This window comes from Taudactylus pleione, unplaced genomic scaffold (genome assembly GCF_031769625.1).
Source record: "Taudactylus pleione unplaced genomic scaffold, aTauple2 ptg000248l, whole genome shotgun sequence".
Classification (NCBI taxonomy): domain Eukaryota; kingdom Metazoa; phylum Chordata; class Amphibia; order Anura; family Myobatrachidae; genus Taudactylus; species Taudactylus pleione.
Genome location: NW_028284650.1, coordinates 2,936,885 through 2,959,074, shown reverse-complemented (window position 1 = coordinate 2,959,074; position 22,190 = coordinate 2,936,885). Strand labels below are relative to the sequence as shown.

The 22,190-nt window shown below is 45.1% G+C and overlaps 1 protein-coding gene across 1 annotated transcript in view; it reads right to left on the bottom strand.

Moving 5' to 3' along the window:
- S1PR2 (sphingosine-1-phosphate receptor 2) overlaps positions 1 to 21,571 on the bottom strand; it is a 58,966-nt gene extending 37,395 nt beyond the window's left edge. The window contains exon 1 of the mRNA XM_088479865.1: positions 21,050 to 21,571. The gene's annotated coding sequence lies outside the window, so the exon portion shown is untranslated. The remainder of the gene's footprint in view (positions 1 to 21,049) is intronic.
- Between the last annotated feature and the right edge of the window lie 619 nt (positions 21,572 to 22,190).

The window sequence follows — 22,190 nt, the reverse complement described above, 5'->3', positions numbered from 1 at the left end:
ACATCATCTGTCTCTTGTCCATGCCACCCTTCCTTTCTCTGCCTACTGCGTGTTCCCGCTCTCAGTTATCTTACTGCATTAATACACAAGTCAGCCCAGGCTCACCCAGTGCTGTGATATAACACAGCAATCCTTTCACCTGGGGCAGTGAGAGTAAAGGAGGAAGAGCCGGTGAAGAAAGAAGGAAGTCTGAGCCAAGCGACAGTTATTTCCAACAGTTCAGGATGAATTGGCCAACTCTGACATTGCAAGAGAAGGGCCGACGTTCAGCCTACAGGTGCCATGTGTAAGAGCACTGAGTGCACGGTCAGACAGTGCAGTGTGCCCATTATCATAGATGGTATGAGAGATGTTCCTTATCAGGCTAATGCGTCAGTGCAGGAGTGTGTGTGAGGCGCCAGCGGAGGGTGCAAGTTCCTGAGCTCAGTACGGCTCTGCATTGTTCTGCACAGCAATAACAAACACTGCTGTGGATGAGAAGGGTTTGGTCTCCTGTAGAGAGCTGACCCTAATAGCTATTGTTGTCTGAAACACAGAGACTGCTTCTCACACAGAGCATTATTAATGCTTACTGCAGGGGTGGACAAAACAACACTGAATTCAGGAGCCAGTCCGAAAAATCTAAGAGCCAAAGGTATTTTTAAAGAAGCCAGGGAAGATAACATGCGCATACATGGGCATCAATAGGGATATCTCCCAGCCAGGCTGGGTGTGTGTGGTGGGACACTTTGTAGTAAGTGTAGTCCAATAGACTAAGGGGTCTAGTTACTAAGCAGTGTTAATAGACAGAGTGAAAAGTAATAAGAAAGTGATAAGGTGCCAGCCAATCAGCTCCCAACTGTCATCTCACAGGCTGTGTTTGAAAAATGACAGTTGGGAGCTGATTGGCTGGCACCTTATCACTTTCTTATCACTTTTCACTCTGTCTCCTAACACTGCTTAGTAAATAGACCCCTAAAGCTGGCCACACACTAGACCAACTTTCATCCAACCATCCAACTAGTTGATTGGTTGGAATGAAAATCTGGTAAGGTATGGGAGTAAATGATGATCAGCAATTTGCTCCTAAATGGTAGCAAACAAATGAAAATGGTCGTTCAGACAAATTTGTTAAATGTTTGATCTAAACAATTTGTTCATACAAAAGTTTTTGTCCATTTTCCGGCATTTGGGAGCAAATTGCTGATTGTCATTTGCTTTCATCCGTTACCAGATTTTCATTCCAACCAATCAACTAGTTGGATGGTTGGATGTAAGTTGGTCTAGTGTGTGGCCAGCTTTAGTATTGATAGTGTTTCTTCAATGTCATAACATGTATATATTGTTTATCATTAATTTCATAAATGTACTTGTCCTTTTCATCTGCCGGATTAAGGGTCACATGGGCCTGAGGCTAAAAATGATTAAGGTCCTATTGTGAGAAGCGGAGGAGGTGTGGCCAGTGCTGTGTGGGTGTGGCCAGTGCCATACCGGCATGTACACCCCCTACTCTATCAGCACCAATGTCTTTCATTTTATGAGGAAAAAAATGAAATACAATCTTAATGCTTAGGATTCATGGCCTATTGTGGCAGCCTGGAGCTGTAGTTCCATCCACCCCATTGTAAATCTGGCCTTGGTACTTTCCTGCCTAATTTATCAAACTAATGAGAAAATAGCTAGAACAAATCAGGCCTATGTACTTATGCTGGGCATACACTCTACAATTATCTGTCAGATATCTGTCAAATCTGTCTGGTGGGAAGGAAAATCTTGTCTGTTTTCTAGTGTTTGGGAGCAAATTTCTATTGTCATTTTCTCCCATACATTACCAGATTTTCATTCCAACCAGCCAGATTGGACAGATATTTGACAGATAATTGCATAGTGTATGCCCAGCATTATATATATGGAGTCCCAAAGCCATCACAGAGTACTGGCCCACAGCTATTGAGGGTTACTGTAGCAACCATCAATGGTCTTCTGGCAATGTTCAATAGTTTTACCATCACTATGGGAAGCCTGATGGTATACATAAGTGGCAGAGGGCTGATTGTGTATAGGGGCATACACACGGTCAGAAGCAGCGATGATCAGATAACGATCGTTATCTGATCGTCCTGCATGTGTTGGATGATCGTTATCGAGCATCCAACACATGCATTAACCCCCCTAATGACTATAACGACCCGCGATCAATGATCACGAGTCCCTACAGTATACAGGCTAACCCGGTGGACATCGACCAGGTTGGCCTGCATGCACGGATGATGGTCGATAACGACCATTCGTGCCCGCGCATTGACCATCGTTTGGTCGTTTGCAGGGGACAGAAACTGTCAGACTTTAACGATAATTATAGGATCGTTATCGTTAAACTCTGACAGGTTATCTGAGCGTGTGTACGTTGCATAACTTTACACATCAATGGTTCAACTGTCTACTGTTAAGGGGACATGATTTCAGTTACCCCACCTGCAGGACAGGAGGGTTAGGGGGAAGGTTAGCGTAAAGGTTATAATACTTACAGAAATCTAACAGGATTCTGACTGTTGGGATGCCGTACACAACCCATTTCGGACAGTCAGCAGTTTTTTTTTTGCCAACATAAAAGAAATCAATAACTAATGACACCCCCCCCCCCCCCCTCCAGCTTACGGATGTGACAACTTTTTATTTGGTTTTTTATGTGTTAATAAATGTGTGATTTAGCCCCAGAAACACAACCTCGATTTAGATGGATTTGATATCTATTAAAATAGATTAAAACAGATTGAAATCGACCTTTAGTAAACTTACACCTAAGTTTTCCATTTAATTTCAATGCAGATATTAACATGCAGTGCACATGCTGGACACACCATTACGATGAATATGCCATTAAAATTAATGGGAAAATCAGAAACATTTTCAAAACGCTGGCGAAGACTCATTTAAAAAAAGAGATCAGATTTGTTACAAATTGTATGATTTTGGAAGATTGCTCTTTGACAGATTAGAGTTGTGTCAATGAATTATTGTGATTCTGTCAACTTAAATAAAAGGTGTGAGAAACAGTGACCTACAGTAGATCCCCCATGCTTCCTAGTCCTTGTCTATTCATTTCTATGATAGTTTGGTCAATCCATAGTATTATTCCTGCTGTATATGGGTCACATTTATGTTTTGTTTTTGTTTTTTTTAAATATACCATGATTTTTACCCCATAGATGACCGATGTTTCTCATTTTATTAAAATACTTTTTGGTCACAAATGTAAACTTTATGGGGTAAATTTACCAAGATGGGAGTTCTATTTAAGAAGTGATGTTGCCCATAGAAACCAATCAGATTCTACATCTCATTTATCTAGCACCTTCTAGAAAATAATACCTGGAATCTGATTGGTTGCTATAGGCAACATTTCTTCTTAATAGAACTCCCATCTTAGTAAATTTACCCCTATGTGTATGCATAACTGGGAGAGACTGCCGTGTCCCACAGCTCACTATACTATGGCGACTCTCGCTGTATGTTACATGCCTGAAGAATATAGTTCCATAACCAGCCTCAGTAAAGCGTCTAAGAAATAAAGCTATTGTCTGGCACCCAGTTATTTCTGCCACACCACCTCCTGCAGCCAAATACAAGCGTGTGAACCCTGAGAACATTTGGTGTAGTTACTGAATAAGTAATAAGCAGATCAAGGTGGGTTCCTGCAGCACCTGAGGCGACCACTGTGCCAATTGCTTTGCCTATAACAGGGCTAGGTATTTATGACACCATTGTTATCTTTTATACTTCAATGAAGACAGTGAACCATTGTTCTCCCTGTCAAGCATTTCTCTCTGGCAAAGCAAAAAAGGCTGGAGAGGTGCGATGGTAAAGATGTGAAGCACATGCTCTATGGAGCACAGGCTGGCACTGTTCTGAGGAGACAGAGGCCGATTTTGTTCTGTTGGAGCCAATCTTTTGTTTTGTGGGGGCTGAGGTGCTTGTTGCTACGTGGGGGGCAGTCTCTGGCAGAGCGCAGGCTGACCTTACTCTGTGGGAGCCCTGGCAGGCCTTGCACCTTGGGAACCCAGGCTGTTGTTATTCCATGGGAGCCCAGGCTGGTGTTGCTCTGCGGGAGCCCATGCTGGCACTGCCCTGTGGGAGCAGGCTGGCCCTGGTCCGTGAGAGCCCATGCTAACGTTGCTCTTTGGGGGCCCAGACTAAAATTGATCTGCAGGGGCCCAGACTGGTGGTGCTCTGTGGGAGCCTTTGCTGGCGTTGCTCTATGGGAACCCAAGCTGTGGTATATGTTATAACATATTGAGCACAGGTTCGGTAGGCTCTGTGACCTGCAGATGTTCACACCCCCATCCCTAAAAATAGTGAGCATCTCCCAAATTTTAATTCACACAATTGTTGGCTCCGACCTTTTGGTCCTGGCTCCTAATTTCAGGCCTGCTGTAAAGGATTCCCCAACCTGTACGTGAAGTTTAAACCATGATTTGACTAGGCTGTACCCATACTGCATTTACATACAGTATATACATATATATACCCTAAAGGCTGGGTACCTGTAATACATGCCAGAAATGGAGGTAGCCACAGAGCTATTTGATCTATAAGTTGAGCACATAAAATTGTAGCTTTTTACCCCTCCCTACCCTATTAGTACATGAGATATATCTGTGCTGCAGATGACTAGAGAGCCATCTCCTCCTAGCCTCCAGTTTCGGTAGAAGTAATATTTAAGTTTTTCTTTAAGCAAAAGCAGATTCTACTAATTCCATCTGGAAACAGTGAAGCTGCGGTTATGTGCTTCATACTGCCTGGAGGAGGGTAAACAGCTGAGGAGAGTCTGCCTCACAAACTATAGGGGATTCCCAGCATAATGATTATAGTTTTTATACATCTACTTCATTCTCCACATGCACAGCTCAGCCTCCTTCCTGCACCAACCAGGACTCCTCACATCGCAGACACTCAGTGTAAATATACAGGGGTCTATTTACTGAGCACTGTTAGGAGACAGAGTGAAAAGTGATAAGGAAGTGATATGGTGCCAGCCAATCAGCTCCCAACTGTCATTTTTCAAATGTGAGATGACAGTTGGGAGCTGATTGGCTGATACCTTATCACTTTCTTATCACTTTTCACTCTGTCTCCTAACACTGCTTAGTAAATAGACCCCTAGACCTCACAGACTTCTCTACATTTTACCATTACAAACCAACCAAGTCAGGGGGCTACTAGGCTGTATGTTACAGGGGTCTATTTACTAAGCCTTGGATGGAGATAAAGTGAACGGATATAAGGTACCAGCCAATCAGCTCCTAACTGTCATTTTTCAAACACAGCCAGTGATTGGCTGGTACTTTAACTCTGTCCACTTTATCTCCATCCGAGGATTAGTAAATAGACCCCACAGTTACACAGGGTTTTGTGATTCACTACAGGAGGTAACGCATGAGCGTAATTACAGTGCAGAAGACCCTGTAATTATTATCTAGATTATTAGTGAGCATAAAGTTCGCCCGCGGGCACCACTGAGCCAATGACCTGATATGGCAGCATGCGTGGTCAACGTAGCCGTGATTGTAAATGTCCTGTCATACATCCACACTGTGTAGTTACCCGTCCCAAACACATCTAGCCCTTATATCTGCAACCTCCGTGCTACCCAATATAGGCAGTCACACTGACCAGGCTATACCCACACCCCTACCAGGCTCACAAGAATGGCATGAGGCACTTACCCGGACTCTGGACTTGCATTGCCAGTATGTCCTCTCAGTGACGCCTTACCCCCTATGCCACAGCCGTCCCTTTATATATCTACTGTATATGATCCGTATCATCACATGGTACAAACTCTTCTTTACCGTTTCCCTAATGCTCACACGTCTTATAGTACAATGTGTACAATGTGTTCCAGCTTAAAGTACTGCTGCCTGATACGTGATTAGATGCAGGCCAGTGTGAACACAGACATAACCCGCATGTGTGGTGTTTCCCCCTCATCCCTCAGCACTATTACTTCCTGTCATGCAGCTGTCTTATCTGTACAGGGCTGTCTACCCTCATGTAACCCTTCCACTGCTGGGAAAGAACAGAGACTGACATAGAACATTACATAACACGTTCCATTATACTGTGCAACTGTGCAGAATCGTTATAACTATAATAACAGATGCAGAAGCTGACATGTAATAATTTTTCGTTGTGGTTATAAGAGATCGACAGTGTATAGGTTGACACCAAATGGTCAACAGGCAATAGGTCGACAGGTTCAAATGGTCAACAATTACAAAAGGTTGACAGTGCAAAAGGTCGACAGGGACAAATGATCGTCACACATATGGTTAACATATGGTCGACACTTTTTTTTATTTCAAACCTAATCCTAACCTTCCCCCTAGTGCCTAACCCTAACCCTTCCCCCCGGTGCCTAACCCTCCCCAAAGTGCCTAAACCTAACCGTAGCCTATCCCTAACTCTCTCCCCAGTGCCTAACCCTAACCCCCACACCAGCAGACTAACCCTAATGGAGCATTCACACGGTCAGATTTGTCAGATGAACGATTGAACGATTTGAACGATCTGAACGATTTGATGAATGATTTGAACGATTTGAACTATGAATGATTTTTGACTGCATTAAAATAAATGGAATCATCCAAATCTGACTGCAAACACATAAGATGTCAGATATCGTTATCTGACCATCGGGAACGCGCATCGTTCATCGTTCAGACATGTCAGATATGTCAGATTTTCCTTCAGATATGAACGATTGAACGATTTTTTAAATCGTTATCGTTCAGACCTAAAGAAAAATCTGACCGTGTGTATGCACCATTATTACCCTCCTTCAAGTGCCTAACCCTAACGTTAAAAATGCTGGAAAAAAAGCATGTGTCAACCTTTCTTGTGTCGGCCATTGGTGTGTAGACCATTTGAACCTGCCAACCTTTTGCACCTTTCGTCCCTGTCGAACTATTGCATGTCAACCATTTGGTGTCGACGTATACAGTACATTGTCCACCTTTTTACTGTCGACCTGTCATCCGGATACCAACATTTTTAGAGCAATGGCAGTTTGTTGTATTATGTCCTATATGGTGTTATAGGTTTTATTTTACTTTTTTTATTATTATTATTTTGTTTTTGTTAATTGGTCGTTTCTTTGTTATTATTACATTTTATTTATAGGGCGCCACAAGTGGTCCGCAGCGCCGTACATACAGTACAGGGTACACAGAACATTCCAATACAGTAACCAAAATATAAACAGAACACAAGTAACAATTAGCAACACAATTCTCCATACATAGTACAGCTCTGAAGGTGAAGGCTGTCATAGAAGTGCTAGAGAAGAAGGCTGTGAGACAGTGGGGAGGAGGACCCTGCTCCTAGGAGCTTACAATCTAGGGGAAAGGGGAGACAGACAGATGACATGAGCCATGAGTGTGTAGAGGGGGACCTGAGTGCAGGAGAGCCTGATCGAGCGAGGAAGCTCATTCCAGTGGAGGGGGGCTGCTCGGGCAAAATCTTGGACACGAGCATGAGATGAAGTAACCAGGGTGGAGGAGAGGTAACAGTCATGAGCAGACCGGAGTGGGCGGGAGGGAGTATGTAAGGAGATGAGGTTGGAGATGTAGGGAGCAGAGAGGGCCTTGTATGTGAAGGTGAGGAGTTTGAAGAGGATTCTGTAGGGGAATGGGAGCCAGTGCAGGTTTTGGCAGAGGGGAGCAGCAGAAGTGGAACGGCGGAAGAGAAAGATAAGTCTAGCAGCAGCATTGAGAACAGACTGGAGGGGGGGCAAGATGGCAATGTGGGAGGACAGTAAGGCAACTCTGATAGTAATAATAGTGCAGTAGTGGGTGTTGGGTAAAGATGACAATGTGAGGTAATCAATCATTTACATGCAGGGGTGCTGGGGGGGGGGGGAGCGGGTACTAATTACCAGGGCCTGGGCTTGCTGGAGAGGCACGGTGGGGTCCTTGGTCTGGCGCCACCCCCCCCTCCCTTTTACTTTACAGCAGCCCAGCACACCCTGCTGTGTGCTGGGCTGCAGTGGGAGACTGATCACGGCTGTTGATCAGCATCAGCAGTCTCCTATGCCTGTGGGGGGGGAGTGATAACACTGACTGCACCCACCCTTGGCTTTGTGCTGAGCTGAGGGGCTTACAGCAGCCCCCTCCCCAATTTTTTATCCTAAGGGTACATGGCCACGCCTCCCGCGATTAAGCCACGCAACCTTCCCCCGGGGCACGGCTCTTGAAGCCCCTGTTTACATGGCACTCAGGAGCTCATTCAAACCCGCTTGCTAGATGCGTTCTTTCGCACCCAAGGTATGCAAATTAGGCTATGTGACGGCACGGCAGGCAACCGAATGGCAAGGCATAAGCACGCCCACTATGTCTTGGCATGCGATCACTTTGTGTATGCCCAGCAGCCTGTCTTAAGACGCCCACTAACGCTCGTCATCTCTAGGAAGTTTATGCAACCATCGGTACATCCGGTACCATCGGAAGCGAACCCATGGCTTGAGGTTGACTATACCCTACCTCAAGCACTGCGATCACTTGAGTGTAAGCTTCTCCTGTCACTCACTCTGCTGGGCAGTCTATACGCATGCGCAGAATGCGAACATCGGCCAGCTGCCAGCGAACGCTTCTTAGCGTCCGGGTCTGAATCAGGTCTTCAGTTCCACAGACTGTGTAGCATCAACTCTGTACTCAGCTCTTGGTACCAAATTTACAGTATAGTACAGGCCCAGATTTGTGCTATAGGTGACTAAGGTAATGCTGGCATGGAGGTCAAAGGGAACGACATCGGTAATTTGGGGGCACCTTCAATGAAAGAGATTCTGGAGCCCGGGACACTTCATACTGGGGTTTCCTATGTTTAAATAAGCCCCAATGAAGACATCAGTGTCCAACATTGCCGCTTCTCTCACAATTGTGCGGGCAGGAGACAGCGACACACAGAGTCTAGCGGTGGCCATTATCTGTCCTTATTACCAACATGCCCGATAATGATCAGATACAGTTCAATCATCTTACTATCAGGCTTCCTTTGGGGGACAGCATTGTGCTTTATTGGGTCAATTACTGGACACTGCAGCTTTTACATTTAGGAGATGTGTCTTTCTGAGCGGAACAGGCGCCGTCAGACCAGAATAAACTGGTGCCATCTGTCAACTTTCTAACCGCAACAATTTCAAGCTGACATATTGTGAGCCATTGACAAATAGGAAATGTCCTATTCCTCTTTCTTAAGGGCTATATAAAAAAGCAATGTAGCCTGGCACGTGTACTGTAACTCTCCCACTGTCTGTATGAAACACTCTCAGCATTTGCTCTTATCTGTTTCAAAAGACAGAAGTCTCCTGCAATAATGCAACGGAGCGAAGGGCGGATACTGCGCCAAGACTTGTTTGAATTGGTGCAGCGTATTGTATGCCTCTTATAAGCCAACACCATTCATGTGTCCATTGTGACAACGTGGCTGATACAGAGCACACTTACCGTCATTCTGGCAGCCCCTTCCGGGTGGGGGGGCTGCCAGGTCAGTGCAGAAGGGAAGGTGGGGGCGGCTTCAGTGGATGGAGCAGGGGCGTGCTGACGCGACCGCGACCCCACTCCCCGCATTATAATGTCAATATTACCGGCATTATAAAGCAGGGGGCGTGGCTACGATGACGCGATTCATCGCGAATCGCGCCATCACCCCCGAACCGCCCACTTTTAAGTGCGGGTGGTCGCACGGGGCCGTTGGCCATTCCGGGGGACATGCCTACTCATGCAGGGTGCTGGGAGCGGCACCCGATTTTCAGGAGGCTCCCGGCAGTCCCGGGAGAGTAGGCAGGTATGCCACAGAGCCACTTACAAAATTGTTAATTACTTAAAAAGTGCACACAAAATCAGAGCTTCTCTGCCCATGGGGTAGATGTACTAAGCCTTGGGGGTAAATTTACTAAAGTGAGAGTTTTTAGAAGTGAGTTTTAAAAGTGATGTTGCCCATAGCAACCAATCAGATTCTACTTAACATTTAGCTAGCGCCTTCTAGAAGATAATAGCTAGAATCTATTCTATTGCTATGGGCAACATCACTTTTAAAACTCTCTTCTAAAAACTATCACTTTAGTAAATTTACCCCTTGGAGAGAGATAAAGTGGATGGAGATATTCAGCAATGAGTTTTTTACATATAAAATGTGGAAATCATCATTTCCACATTTTTTATGTAAATCCCCTACTCAGCAATGGGATAATGGAGAAGATAACGCAATTATCTTCTCCATTAATTCCCATCTCATAGAATACCGCACTGTGGGGATCAGCCATTGATCTCTACGTGCTTTAACGCTTTTTGCTATTCAGCAAAGCAAAAAGCGTTAAATTACTCGAAAAATCCTTCATTTATATAACGCCATCTCAGAATGGCGTTATATGAAGAAATTACATTAGATTCCCCGAAAACTGTAGGGACAGAGGGTAAATCTCCCATAAGTCCATGCAGCATCCTGTAACTCTGCCCGGTCTCCGTCCCTGCTCTGCTGTGACCGTGGACAGGTAAGTCACTCTACAGCCTGCTAAACCTGCCGAAAATGATTGACATGTGTACACAGGCTTTATATTTATATATAAATATAAAAGGACATAAATATATGTGTATACAGGCTAATATAAAGCCTGTATACACATGTCAATCACTTTGAACAGGCTGGAGATGCTCTTACCCCTCCGCGGTCATCTCAAAGCAGGGACGGAGACTGTTTCGGAAGTGAATGACTGAGCATGCGCAGTAGCAGTAACAGAAGGTATTGTTTTTGGAAACCGATAACAACGCCTTCTGTAACAACGCAGGGACAGCGTGTTACCGCAACCGCTGTCCCTGCTCAAAATAATGCTGAATAGCAGCCATAAATATTTGTAATTGATAAAAAACTTGTGAAGATGTTGCCGATAATATTCTGGGCAACATCGTCACTATTGCTGAATAGACCCCAAAGTACCAACCAATCAGCTCCTAACTGTCATTTTTCAAATTCAGCCTGTAACATGGCAGTAGGAGCTGATTGGTTGGTACTTTATCTCCACCCACGTTATCTTTCTCTAAGGTTTAATAAATCTCCCCCATATGTGGAGCTTGAGATGTGTTCCGGTGGACAGCAATAACATACGTGGCAGGTTATGCCAGGTACAAACTGCGGACACTTACATGTCACTCACTCACCCAGGTATTTATTTTATTGCAACAAAGCGCGTTTGCTATTAGGCAGCAATTAAACTACAAAAATCTCTAGAACAGCAGAAACATCGCCCTGTGTCGCATACACAAGACATATGCAGGACAAGTTCACACAAGATACACTACGCCAACTGGTATTGTGCCCCTATATGTGCATAGATACACTCCCCCCCACCATTTCAGACTGTGGGACGGCCGTACACAGATGGGGGCTGTAGTATGGGCAAATTCTACAAATGTGTAGAATGTGGACTTGTGTATATATGTATATATATATATGTATAGGCTGGAGCAGGATCAGAGTGTATACTTAGCATTTGTTTTACAAGACTGTGTGGGCCGTTGTTTTTTCCTTTTTTTCTGTAATTTTGGAAAGGAAGTAACTGGAGTAGCATAAAAAAGAAAAAGTGTGAATGTAATATAATGTTATTAATTCATATGTATGTATATATGTATAGGCCCTTCTACTATCTGGAACTGATGTACTGAACTCGGCAGCTAAGTTGTAGTAAAGAAGACCCGAAGATTAAGACAAAGGCCCTCATTCAGAGCCGCTCGTTAGCGGCAGTACGCTCTTTCCGAGCGATGTTTGCACATCTGCGCATGCGTACGGTTTTTAGTACGCATGCGCGAACCAGTCAGTGCGGCCGAAAATCGTTTGTACGCTATATAGCGAGTGCCTGCTATTTTGAGTGACAGAATGAGGCGTATGTGGGTGGTAACAGGGGAAGGTGCTTGAAAATGGGGAGTGGAGATCCGAACGCAGGCGTGCTTAAAGGTCAAAACGGGCGTTTTATGGGTGTGTATATTTAAAACAGCAGCGTCAGTGACCACGTCACTTGGTTATTTTAGAGCCAGAACTGCTCGCAAATTTGTGGTAGCAAACACCAACCACAAGAATAGCGAGCAGTTCATACGCTGGTCGATGTACTCGATTAATCTAATAAATAGCGGACATGACGTATGGTGCGAGCGGCCAGGGGGCGTTTTTAACAAATAAACGAGCGTATGTTTTGCTCGCTCGTTCAGACTTAGAGGTGTGAACAGACTGCAATGTGCGTACGGATCATTTGAATAGCCACCCCTTGTTTTTAAACGAACGACCGCAAATAGCGAACGGCTCTGAATCAGGCCCAAAGTCCAACCAGTCTGGCGTTGGCAGCAAATACATGTCACCAACAGAGGACATCATGTTTGTGCGCAGTAATAGACATAGGGGTCTAAGGGCCTCATTTATCAACGAGTTTTATCACTCAAAACTTTTTGCCTATGATAAATGATGCTCCAGCCAATCAGCTCCCAACTGTCATTTTTCATACAGATGACAGTTGGGAGCTGATTGGCTGGAGCACCATTATCATATGCAATGTGTTTTATCACTCGCTGTGAATGATAAAACTGATTGGTTGGTACTTTATCTCCATCCACTTTATCTCTCTCCAAGGCTTAGTGCATAGACCTCATAGTCATGGGTAGTTGCGAAAAACCAGCAAAACCCCAAAAAGCATGGCGGAGGGAGGTGGCATAGTCAGCCCAACTCATCGCATTAAAAAGAGATAAATACCTACATTAGGTTACTGACTCTAATTCATCTCTGTGTGTCAGTGTAAAGCCTGCTGGATATGGTAGTTAAAGGATGCTGAAAAAATAATATACAGTACATATATTTTTTTATGTGATACTTTGATTTAGGGACTTTACTATTGAGTGGCTAAAAATGCTGAGCGGTGATTCCAGCACATTGTATATGAAACTGATTTGTTTTCCTGAAATGTTGTATACTCCGCCTCCGTGGGGCAATGCAAAAACGTATTCGTGCACAATTTCACATGAGGGATAAGGGTAAAATATAGCTCTATAAAACTAATCCATAACACTAGTTATATCACATATTACATGTGTTAGCTCTGTCTATCTATAGCTCTATATACATACACTCACAATACACGATATACCTTACGGAGGGGCGCAGACATCACAGCCATGACGTGTAACCTCAGCATCGGTCAGCGATGGTGCAACATTTCTTTTTGTTTTCCCACTTAATAAAATCTCTTGAAAATGTCTGAATGGATGCACCTGAAAATCGATCGTCTTTATTATTATCGTGGAATTATTAACTGGACAATAAACTGAAAAACTTCAAAGATGTATTCTCTCACTACTAGAGTCTGGACTGGCACCGGGCTGTCCTCCTGGGCTCAGCGTTCTGTGCATGGGCCACTGCTGGGTCTATTACTCCGTAAAGCCTGGAGAGGGTTAAGCCTTTAGTAGCTGGTGTGTGAGAACAGCCCCAGAACCTTGTGTGTGTCTCTTCTGATGGAGAACAGCTGTGCTGAAATGTTATGCAGGCACAGGAGATGAGACATGGGGGGTGAGAGGTCGCATCTTAGTTTAACCCTTAAGTTATTAACAAGACCTTCAGTGTCTATTAGGGTTAAGAGAGTGAGAAGCCAGGGGGAGAAAGTGTAAGAAACCTGGGGGAGAGGGGATGGGGGGGTAAGAAGGACAAGAGGGGAAATTATATGAAGCCAGAGGGGGGCAGTGTAAGAAACCAGTGGGGAAAAGGATAAGAAGCCAGAGTTTGAAGGCCAAGAAGCCAGTGGGTGGAGGTCAGGGAAACAAAGGGTCAGGGGTGGTAAAGGTATGAAGCCAGGAGGCGGAAGTGGAAAATGCCAGGGGGTTAAGGGTAAAAAAGCCAGGGGTATGGAAGGGTGAGAAGCCAGGGGGTGGAAGACTAAGAAGCCAAGGGGTAAGGGTTAAGAAGCTGGGAAAATAAGGACAAGAAACCAGTGATGGTGAGAGTATGATGCCAAGGAGTGGAAGAGTAAAATGCCAGGGGGTGGAAGGATTAGAAGCAAGGGGGTGAATGGGTAAGTAGCCAGGGGCTGGAAGAATAAGAAGACAGTTAATGGAAGTTAATGGAAGGGTCAAAGGGCAAGAAGGCAGGTGGTAGGAAGTATTTGTATCAAGAGATATAAGGATAAACAATTTGGGAGTAGGTGGCAATTTTATGTGCAGGGAATAAAAGCAGCAGCATGGGGAGCAGACTGTGCCTGGGCAGTGCGTGGAGTGGACTGAGGCCCTGATTCAGAGCCGGACGCTCTGACAGCTCGCTCTGAATCAGGGCCGTCCCTTCTCCTTTTTGGAGTGGCCTCCTGGCTGCTCGCATAGCGAGCGTCCAAAATGATGGTCGTGAAGGTCAAGACCATCGTGACCATCGGGCTTGCGACGAGACCCTGCGGTAGGGTCTCGCTGCCGAAAGCCCTGGAGTGCTTTTGGCTCTATCAGAGCCAAAAGCACTCCCACTGACATCACTAGTGATGTCAGTGGGGCTGGCCCCAGACGGTAGGCGTTCCCATCGGAACACCTCCGTCTGGGCAGCCACGCCGCCGGCATGTCCGCCAAAGGGGACGTGCTGTCAATCACCATCGACAGCACGCCCCCTTTGGTGCGAGACCCATAACGACGGCTTGGCCGTCGTTATTCGGGTCTCGCACATGCGCACGACGGAGCCACCTCCGTCGTGTGCATGTGCACTTGGGCAACATCGACCCGTTTGCGAGCGCTCAGCGCTCGCGAGCGGGTCTGAATCAGGCCCTGAGTGTGGATAGAGCGGATTCTTTCCAGACAGAGAGGGGAGCAGACTGACAGTGAGGCAGACCGGGGAGCAGACTGACAGTGAGGCAGAGCGGGGAACAGACTGACAGTGAGGCAGAGCAGGGAACAGACTGACAGTGAGGCAGAGCGGGGAACAGACTGACAGTGAGGCAGAGCAGGAAACAGACTGACAGTGAGGCCTAGCAGGGAACAGACTGACAGTGAGGCAGAGCAGGGAACAGACTGACAGTGAGGCAGAGCGGGGAACAGACTGACAGTGAGGCAGAGCAGGGAACAGACTGACAGTGAGGCAGAGCGGGGAACAGACTGACAGTGAGGCAGAGCGGGGAGCAGACTGACAGTGAGACAGAGCGGGGAACAGACTGACAGTGAGGCAGAGCGGTGAGCAGACTGACAGTTAGGCAGAGTGGGGAGCAGACTGACAGTGAGGCAGAGCGGGGAGCAGACTGACCATTAGACAGAGAGGTGAGCAGACTGACAGTGAGACAGAGTGGGGAGCAGACTGACTGTGCAGCAGAGCAGGGAACAGACTGACAGTGAGGCAGAGCGGGGAGCAGACTGACAGTGAGGCAGAGCGGGGAGCAGACTGACCATTAGACAGAGCGGTGAGCAGACTGGCAGTGAGACAGAGTGGGGAGCAGACTGACTGTGCAGCAGAGCAGGGAACAGACTGACAGTGAGGCAGAGCGGTGAGCAGACTGACAGTGAGACAGAGCGGTGAGCAAACTGACAGTGAGGCAGAGCGGTGAGCAGACTGACAGTGAGACAGAGTGGGGAGCAGACTGACAGTGCAGCAGAGCAGGGAACAGACTGATAGTGAGGCAGAGCGGGGAGCAGACTGACAGTGAGACAGAGCGGTGAGCAGGCTTTCAGGCAGAGCGGGCAGCAGACTGACAGTGAGGAAGAGTGGGGAGCAGACTGACAGTGAAGAGCAGACTGAAAGCATTGAGACAGAATGGGCAGGAGAGTATTTTGTGTAGAATGGGCAGCTGCCTGTATTGAGATAAAATTAGCAACACATTTTGTATGGGACAGTGCTGGATTCAGTCTGGCAGCAAACTGAATAGAATGGGAAGCAGAATTATTATCATTATTATCATTTATTTATATGTTGGATAGAACAGGCAGCAGAGAGTGTCTGGATAGAGGCTTTGATAGAATGGTCAGCAGACTTTAGATATTATCAGCAATAGATTCAATAAAGCAGCAGACTAAATGAAAGAGGCAGCAAACTATTTCTATAAAACAGGCAGCACACTGTCTGGGAGGAATGAGCTGTGAATTGTCATGATGGAACAAGTTACAGACTGTGCCTGATGGGATTTGGCAGAAGATGGTTACAGGGTGGCAACTATGTCTGGATAAAATGGAACTTGCATGAGAACAATAACATATATTTAATTAATTTTTCTATCAATTTTATATTTAAACTCTGTATTTGTTACTGTATTATTGTGTATGAAGGATAGAACAGAATAGTGACTGCACAGGACTTAATTTGTATGTAACTAATAAATCACAACTTGTTACACAACATCCTCTCAAGTGCTGCTTCTTCTTGTTTTGGTTATAGGACACTATAGACATCTGCCCATGGTTGGCTGATTTATAGAACAAACATACTAGGGGATATATTTAATAAAGTGTGTGATTTTAGAAGTGAAGATGTTGCCCATAGCAACCAATCGGATTCTACTTAACATTTATCTAGCACCTTCTAGAACACAGGTTCTCAAACTCGGTCCTCAGGACCCCAAACAGTGCATGTTTTCCAGGTCTCCTCATAGAATCAATCGCAAGTGAAATAATTAGCTCCACCTGTGGGTCTTTTAAAATGTGTCAGTGAGTAATGAATACACCTGTGCACCTGCTGGGTGACCTGGAAAAGATGAACTGTGTGGGGTCCTGAGGACCAAGTTTGAGAACCTCTGTTCTAGAAGATAATAGACAGAATCTGATTGGTTGCTATGGGCAACATCTTCACTTCTAAAAACCCACACTTTAGTAAATATACCTCTAGGCCTCAAATATGGCATGCAACAGAGCCAGTGCAAAAAACTCTTTTTAGTTTCACAGTGCACCTGGAAATGCACAAGGGTGGTTTCATTTCCACCAAATCACATTGGTTTCCAGAGAAAATCTTGACTAACCAATTGGAGTAGGAGGGAAATTGATAAACGTTCACACAGAGGCTGTTTCTGAGTTGGGAGCCAAGTACAAAAATAAGCAAGTAACTTTGCACCTTGGTAAAGCCATGCTGCACTGCAGGAGGGGCATATTTAAAATGTGCAAAGAGATTTATATTTCGGAGTCCTGTCTCCAAAAACAAAAATCTAAAATACAATGCTACCTGCAGGCCGTATTTACCTTGCATGCAAAAGAAAAATGTATTTGCACCCCTTCCATTGCAGCATGGTTTATCCAGGTGCAAGTGAGAGGCAGTTGAGCCATTGTCCCTTTGTTCCTAGTTATGCAGAGAAACACGGGAATGAAAATTGACTTTGCGGAGGAAGATTACTGAAATTAGGTGAAACGGAGGAAAATGTAAGTTTCTAGGAGCGTTCCTTGCTGTGCAGGAGGTGGTAGACCATGTATTTCATCCTGTGAGACACTTTAACACTGAGCAAGCAGTATCCAAAAGCAAGCGGAAGTCAGTATGGCGTCACTAAACCCAATGGTTGCCATCCCCATAGCTGCTTTCACTACTGGTAAAAAAAAGCTTTTGACACTAGTGGGAAACTTCCATATAGGCCTCTCCCTGTGCAGGAGCCGATGATACCATGAATAGCATCACACTGATAGCAACATGCTTCTGTTTAACGTACATCTTCCCGTGTCACAGCCTCTCCCTGCTTCTCTGTCTCCCAGCTAGACTATCACTCTGACAGACCATCTACCATTACATGAATGATTACATATTCTTTGTGAACGACTGTGTAACATGGTGGAGCTCTGTATTTATGATAATAAAATACAAGACCTGAATTAAAATGGAACTAATCACAACTTGGCTTAACTTAATTGTTCTGAACTCTTGTCTCTGATCCCAATGTCACAGGGTTCCTCCCTGATTCATGTTAGGTAAATCAACCAGCTACCACAATGTGAAATTTCACATAGATATTGTTATATTGGAACAAGTTTTAGCTAGAATGAACCAATCAAAATTATTTGGGCTTGTGGAGAAACCTTAACTACAGGAGTAACAGAACAGTCTTTATGTAACATTTTACACTGTGTAATCCCTGTAACTCCTCCTCTTACCAAATATACCCTCTCACTATAATTCATCCTACAGTATTACTCCATATAACTTCTCCCTATTACTCCATTTATCCCTATAATTCATCTTATTACTGCATAAAACCTCTCCTTATAACTTCTTCTATTATTCCATATAACCTCTCCCTATATCACCTCCTATTACTCCATGTAACGTCTCCCTATATCTCCTCCTATTACTCTATATAACCTCTCCCTATATCTCCTCCTATTACTCCATATAACCTCTCCCTATATCTCCTCCTATTACTCTAGATAACCTCTCCCTATATCTCCTCCTATTACTCCATATAACCTCTCCCTATATCACCTCCTATTACTCCATATAACCTCTCCCTATATCTCCTCCTATTACCCCATATAACCTCTCCCTATATCTCCTCCTATTACTCCATATAACCTCTCCCTATATCTCCTCCTATTACTCCATATAATCTCTCCCTATATCTCCCCTATTACTCCATATAACCTCTCCCTATATCTCCTCCTATTACTCCATATAACCTCTCCCTATATCTCCTCCTATTACTCCATATAACCTCTCACTATATCACCTCCTATTACTCCATATAACCTCTCCCTATATCACCTCCTATTACTCCATATAACCTCTCCCTATATCTCCTCCTATTACTCCATATAACCTCTCCCTATATCTCCTCCTATTACTCCATATAACCTCTCCTTATATCTCCTTCTATTACTCCGTATAACCTATCCCTATATCTCCTATTATTCCATATAACCTCTCCCTATATCTCCTCCTCGGGAAAATGTGCAAATCAGTAAAATGTCCCTGTCCAACCTTATAGCACTTTAGGAGCACCCACTTTGTCCATTTAAACGTTTCATTTTTTTGTTAAAATACTGCTCTATTTCGCCTCATTTTTGAGTGAGGAGACATATTGTGTGTTTGAAATTTTTTATTACATTATTCTCAGTACGTCTAGAAACACGTTTCCTTATAGAGGTGCAACTTGAAAGGTGCAAATTGCCTCTATATATAAGTATATACGTACCTCACAAATTTTGTGGCGTGAATTCCCAGGAGAGCAGACCACCCTACTGGATCCAGCCAACTTCTCCAGTGAAGTGACTGGGGTGGAGGCCATTTAACGCGTTTCACAATTGTATGAATCACAGCATTGTGCAGCCAGGTTAGCGCGGCAATGATGCACATCGCCCCTTCCCATTTGGACACCCCTTTCAGGATCTCCTGGAGGGTAGGTTTGAAAAGTATGTATTTATAAGTAGATAAACGAGGCCCAATCACAGAGGTGGCGACAACATCAAGGCCCCCATTTAATAACCAAGCATAACCCCTTGAGCGCTCGCTAAAGGGGTTATGCCACTCTTTCTGGATTTAACAAACAGCGGTAATCTAAGATTATCGCTGTTTGTCAAGCATTGCTCTTGCCAGCTTTTAGATGGCGAGAGCGATGCAGTCCCCGTTGCTGACAATGGAGACTCGGCGGTGCCTTTCCGGCTTCAGCAAAGTCTTCCAGGCACTGCCGGGTCCCTATGTCATGCACAGATGGACCATCGCGCATGCGCATAACACCGGAGCCCTGTCACTGGCAGCGTTAGGATGCCAGCAGCCCAGCGTAGGACCTCGCCAAGGACTTCGCGTGACCTCGCCGGAGGGATAAGTATTAGTAAATACCAGTAAATTTTTCATTTGTATCACAGTGATACTAAACGGAGAACTGCGCTGGTGTTTACCATCGTAAATGGGGGCCAAGTGCTTTAGCAGTAAGGAAACGGTCATGCGCCAAACTCATAGATTACTCAAATAATCCAATCCTGCAAAATGAATATTGGCTTCTATCCTTCATTGTTTCACCAAAGAAAGCTCTAGAATCACATTATACAGTGCAAACTTTTGCACACCCGTAGATACGGCCACCTTGGCCAGCAAATCCAGATGCCTATTGGTAAAACACAGGGCAACTGCTCATAAGTAGGCGCCTGACATCACAAAGAAGGATTTGTGGTATAGTATCACACTCCTGTGGTTAGTAAATGAGCCTGTATATTTGTTTTGTATTGTGCACAGTATTATCAGAAGTTACAAAACAGGCAAACATCTTCCACTCACCTGGAAATAGGCACAATGTGTTTGTCTTAGTTCTCATTACATAACATTTAGAACATGTTTTTATCTTTTATGTTATTAGTTCTGTTCATATACATTTACTTCATCTTTTATCACTTGTCTGCTTAGTTTCTATTTAAATCATTTTTCAGTTGTTGTTTTATATGTCCCAGGATCTAATAAAATAATAGATGTATCCCTGCTCTATAGGTATCGCCTTCCATCTCACACCACATATACACCTCTATCCCAATACCAGTTGTACTGTACACCCTTCTCTCCAGTCCTCACCTGTACACACACCTTCATTCCTGCTGTCTGCCTGCCCTCCCCGGTCTGTCTGCTCACCAGAGCTGGGGAATCCCAGGTGCTGTGGGGATATCTCTGTATGCTTCCACACTTCTCACTGGTCCGTGAGTTCTATCCACCTTTCCCTAACCATCGTTTAATCTATATATCACAGCATATATCCTTTCCTGCAGGCAGAACCTACCAACCTGGCACCGTTTACGCACCTCTTCCAAATGAGCCACACGCTCCAAACCAACAGCGCACCACACAGGGTTGCAGTCACACACTCCCACCCCAGGCTTATATGGCTAACAGTGGCTCTCCAGCTACAAGTCGCTGCATGGCAGACAGGGCATGCTGGTTCCTGTGGTTCAGCGACAATTAGAGTTGCAGTAGGTTAACCCTCCGAGTGCAGTAACACAATGAGCAGTACATGCGCCTCTTATATCCTAAGTTTCGGAACTTTGAGTTGTTTTAATGTTTCTTTAACTACAGAAACACATCTGCAATATATAGGGGTAGATGTATATAGTTGCTGAAATCCTCTCCTTACCTTAGTCGCTTGCTGCCTACATCCAGCAGATGATGTCGATGGTTTTGGGGTGCTATTCTCCTCTGTGCGCACCCAGCACCCAAAAACGTCAGCACTTACAAATCCCACAGCAAAGTCTCCTCCAAAGAGCTCCCTCACCCCGAGCACATGATCCAGAGACCTGTATCTACAGGGGGTCCAGACAGGTCTGCTCCTCTCCTGAGCTGTACTCTGTATCCTTTGCTCCAAGCCAGCATCTTAGAGACTTGTCAGCCTTCCCTCTCCCACTTCCAACCTGCCAGAGAGGGGGATTTTTGGGGTGTGCTCACTACACCCATAATTCTCTCTTTCTCTCTCTTGCTGTCTCACTCCTTCCCCCTCTTCTTGGAAAACAAAATCCAGATGTTTTCCTCTGCCTTTGGCTCTGGGACCTTCTGTGGGAGACCAAGGAGGGGCAGTGGCTTTGGAGAAAAAAAAAGGGGGATAGTGGGAAAAAGTGAAATAAAAAAAACAACACCGGGCGTTGGGTATGACAAAAGTGTCTTTTTTGGTGCTCAGCAGCATTGGACATAGAGTGGAGGAGGACAGAGAGAAAACTCAGCCCATGACTCCCCCTCTCTGTCTCCACCTCCTTCTCCTACAGACTCTGCTGCCTCCCCTTTGTAGACACAAGTCACTATTCTTTGCTATCTAACTAATTATGGAAACTACAATTTCAACGCAGCTGCTATGACGGGGGGAGGGGCAGACTGCTTCTTTTTTTATGGGATCTGTTGTAAGCAAGTTTTCCTGACCTGAGGTTTAGTTTGGGGAAGGAAAACTTGCAGGGCGCATAGATGTAGTCAGCGTCAGGTTTAGCTCAGCCACAAGGGGACCTGCTGACAACGACTTGTCTAGGGAGGTGAGGGATCAGTGCTCTGTGGCAGGGACATGTCCTGGCAATAACATGATCATGAAAGGAGTTATCCCCACTACATTGCACAAAGCAGTTATAAATAAAGAATAATAATGTTTGTACACACTATACAATGGGTGTGCTCAGCCATGGAACGACGCAATGAGACGATACATTTCATGTGCCGTACACACTGCACAATCCGATGTATGACGGCGAGATGTATCGTTACTTGCATGTACCAGCTTCGTTCATTGCATTGTCCCA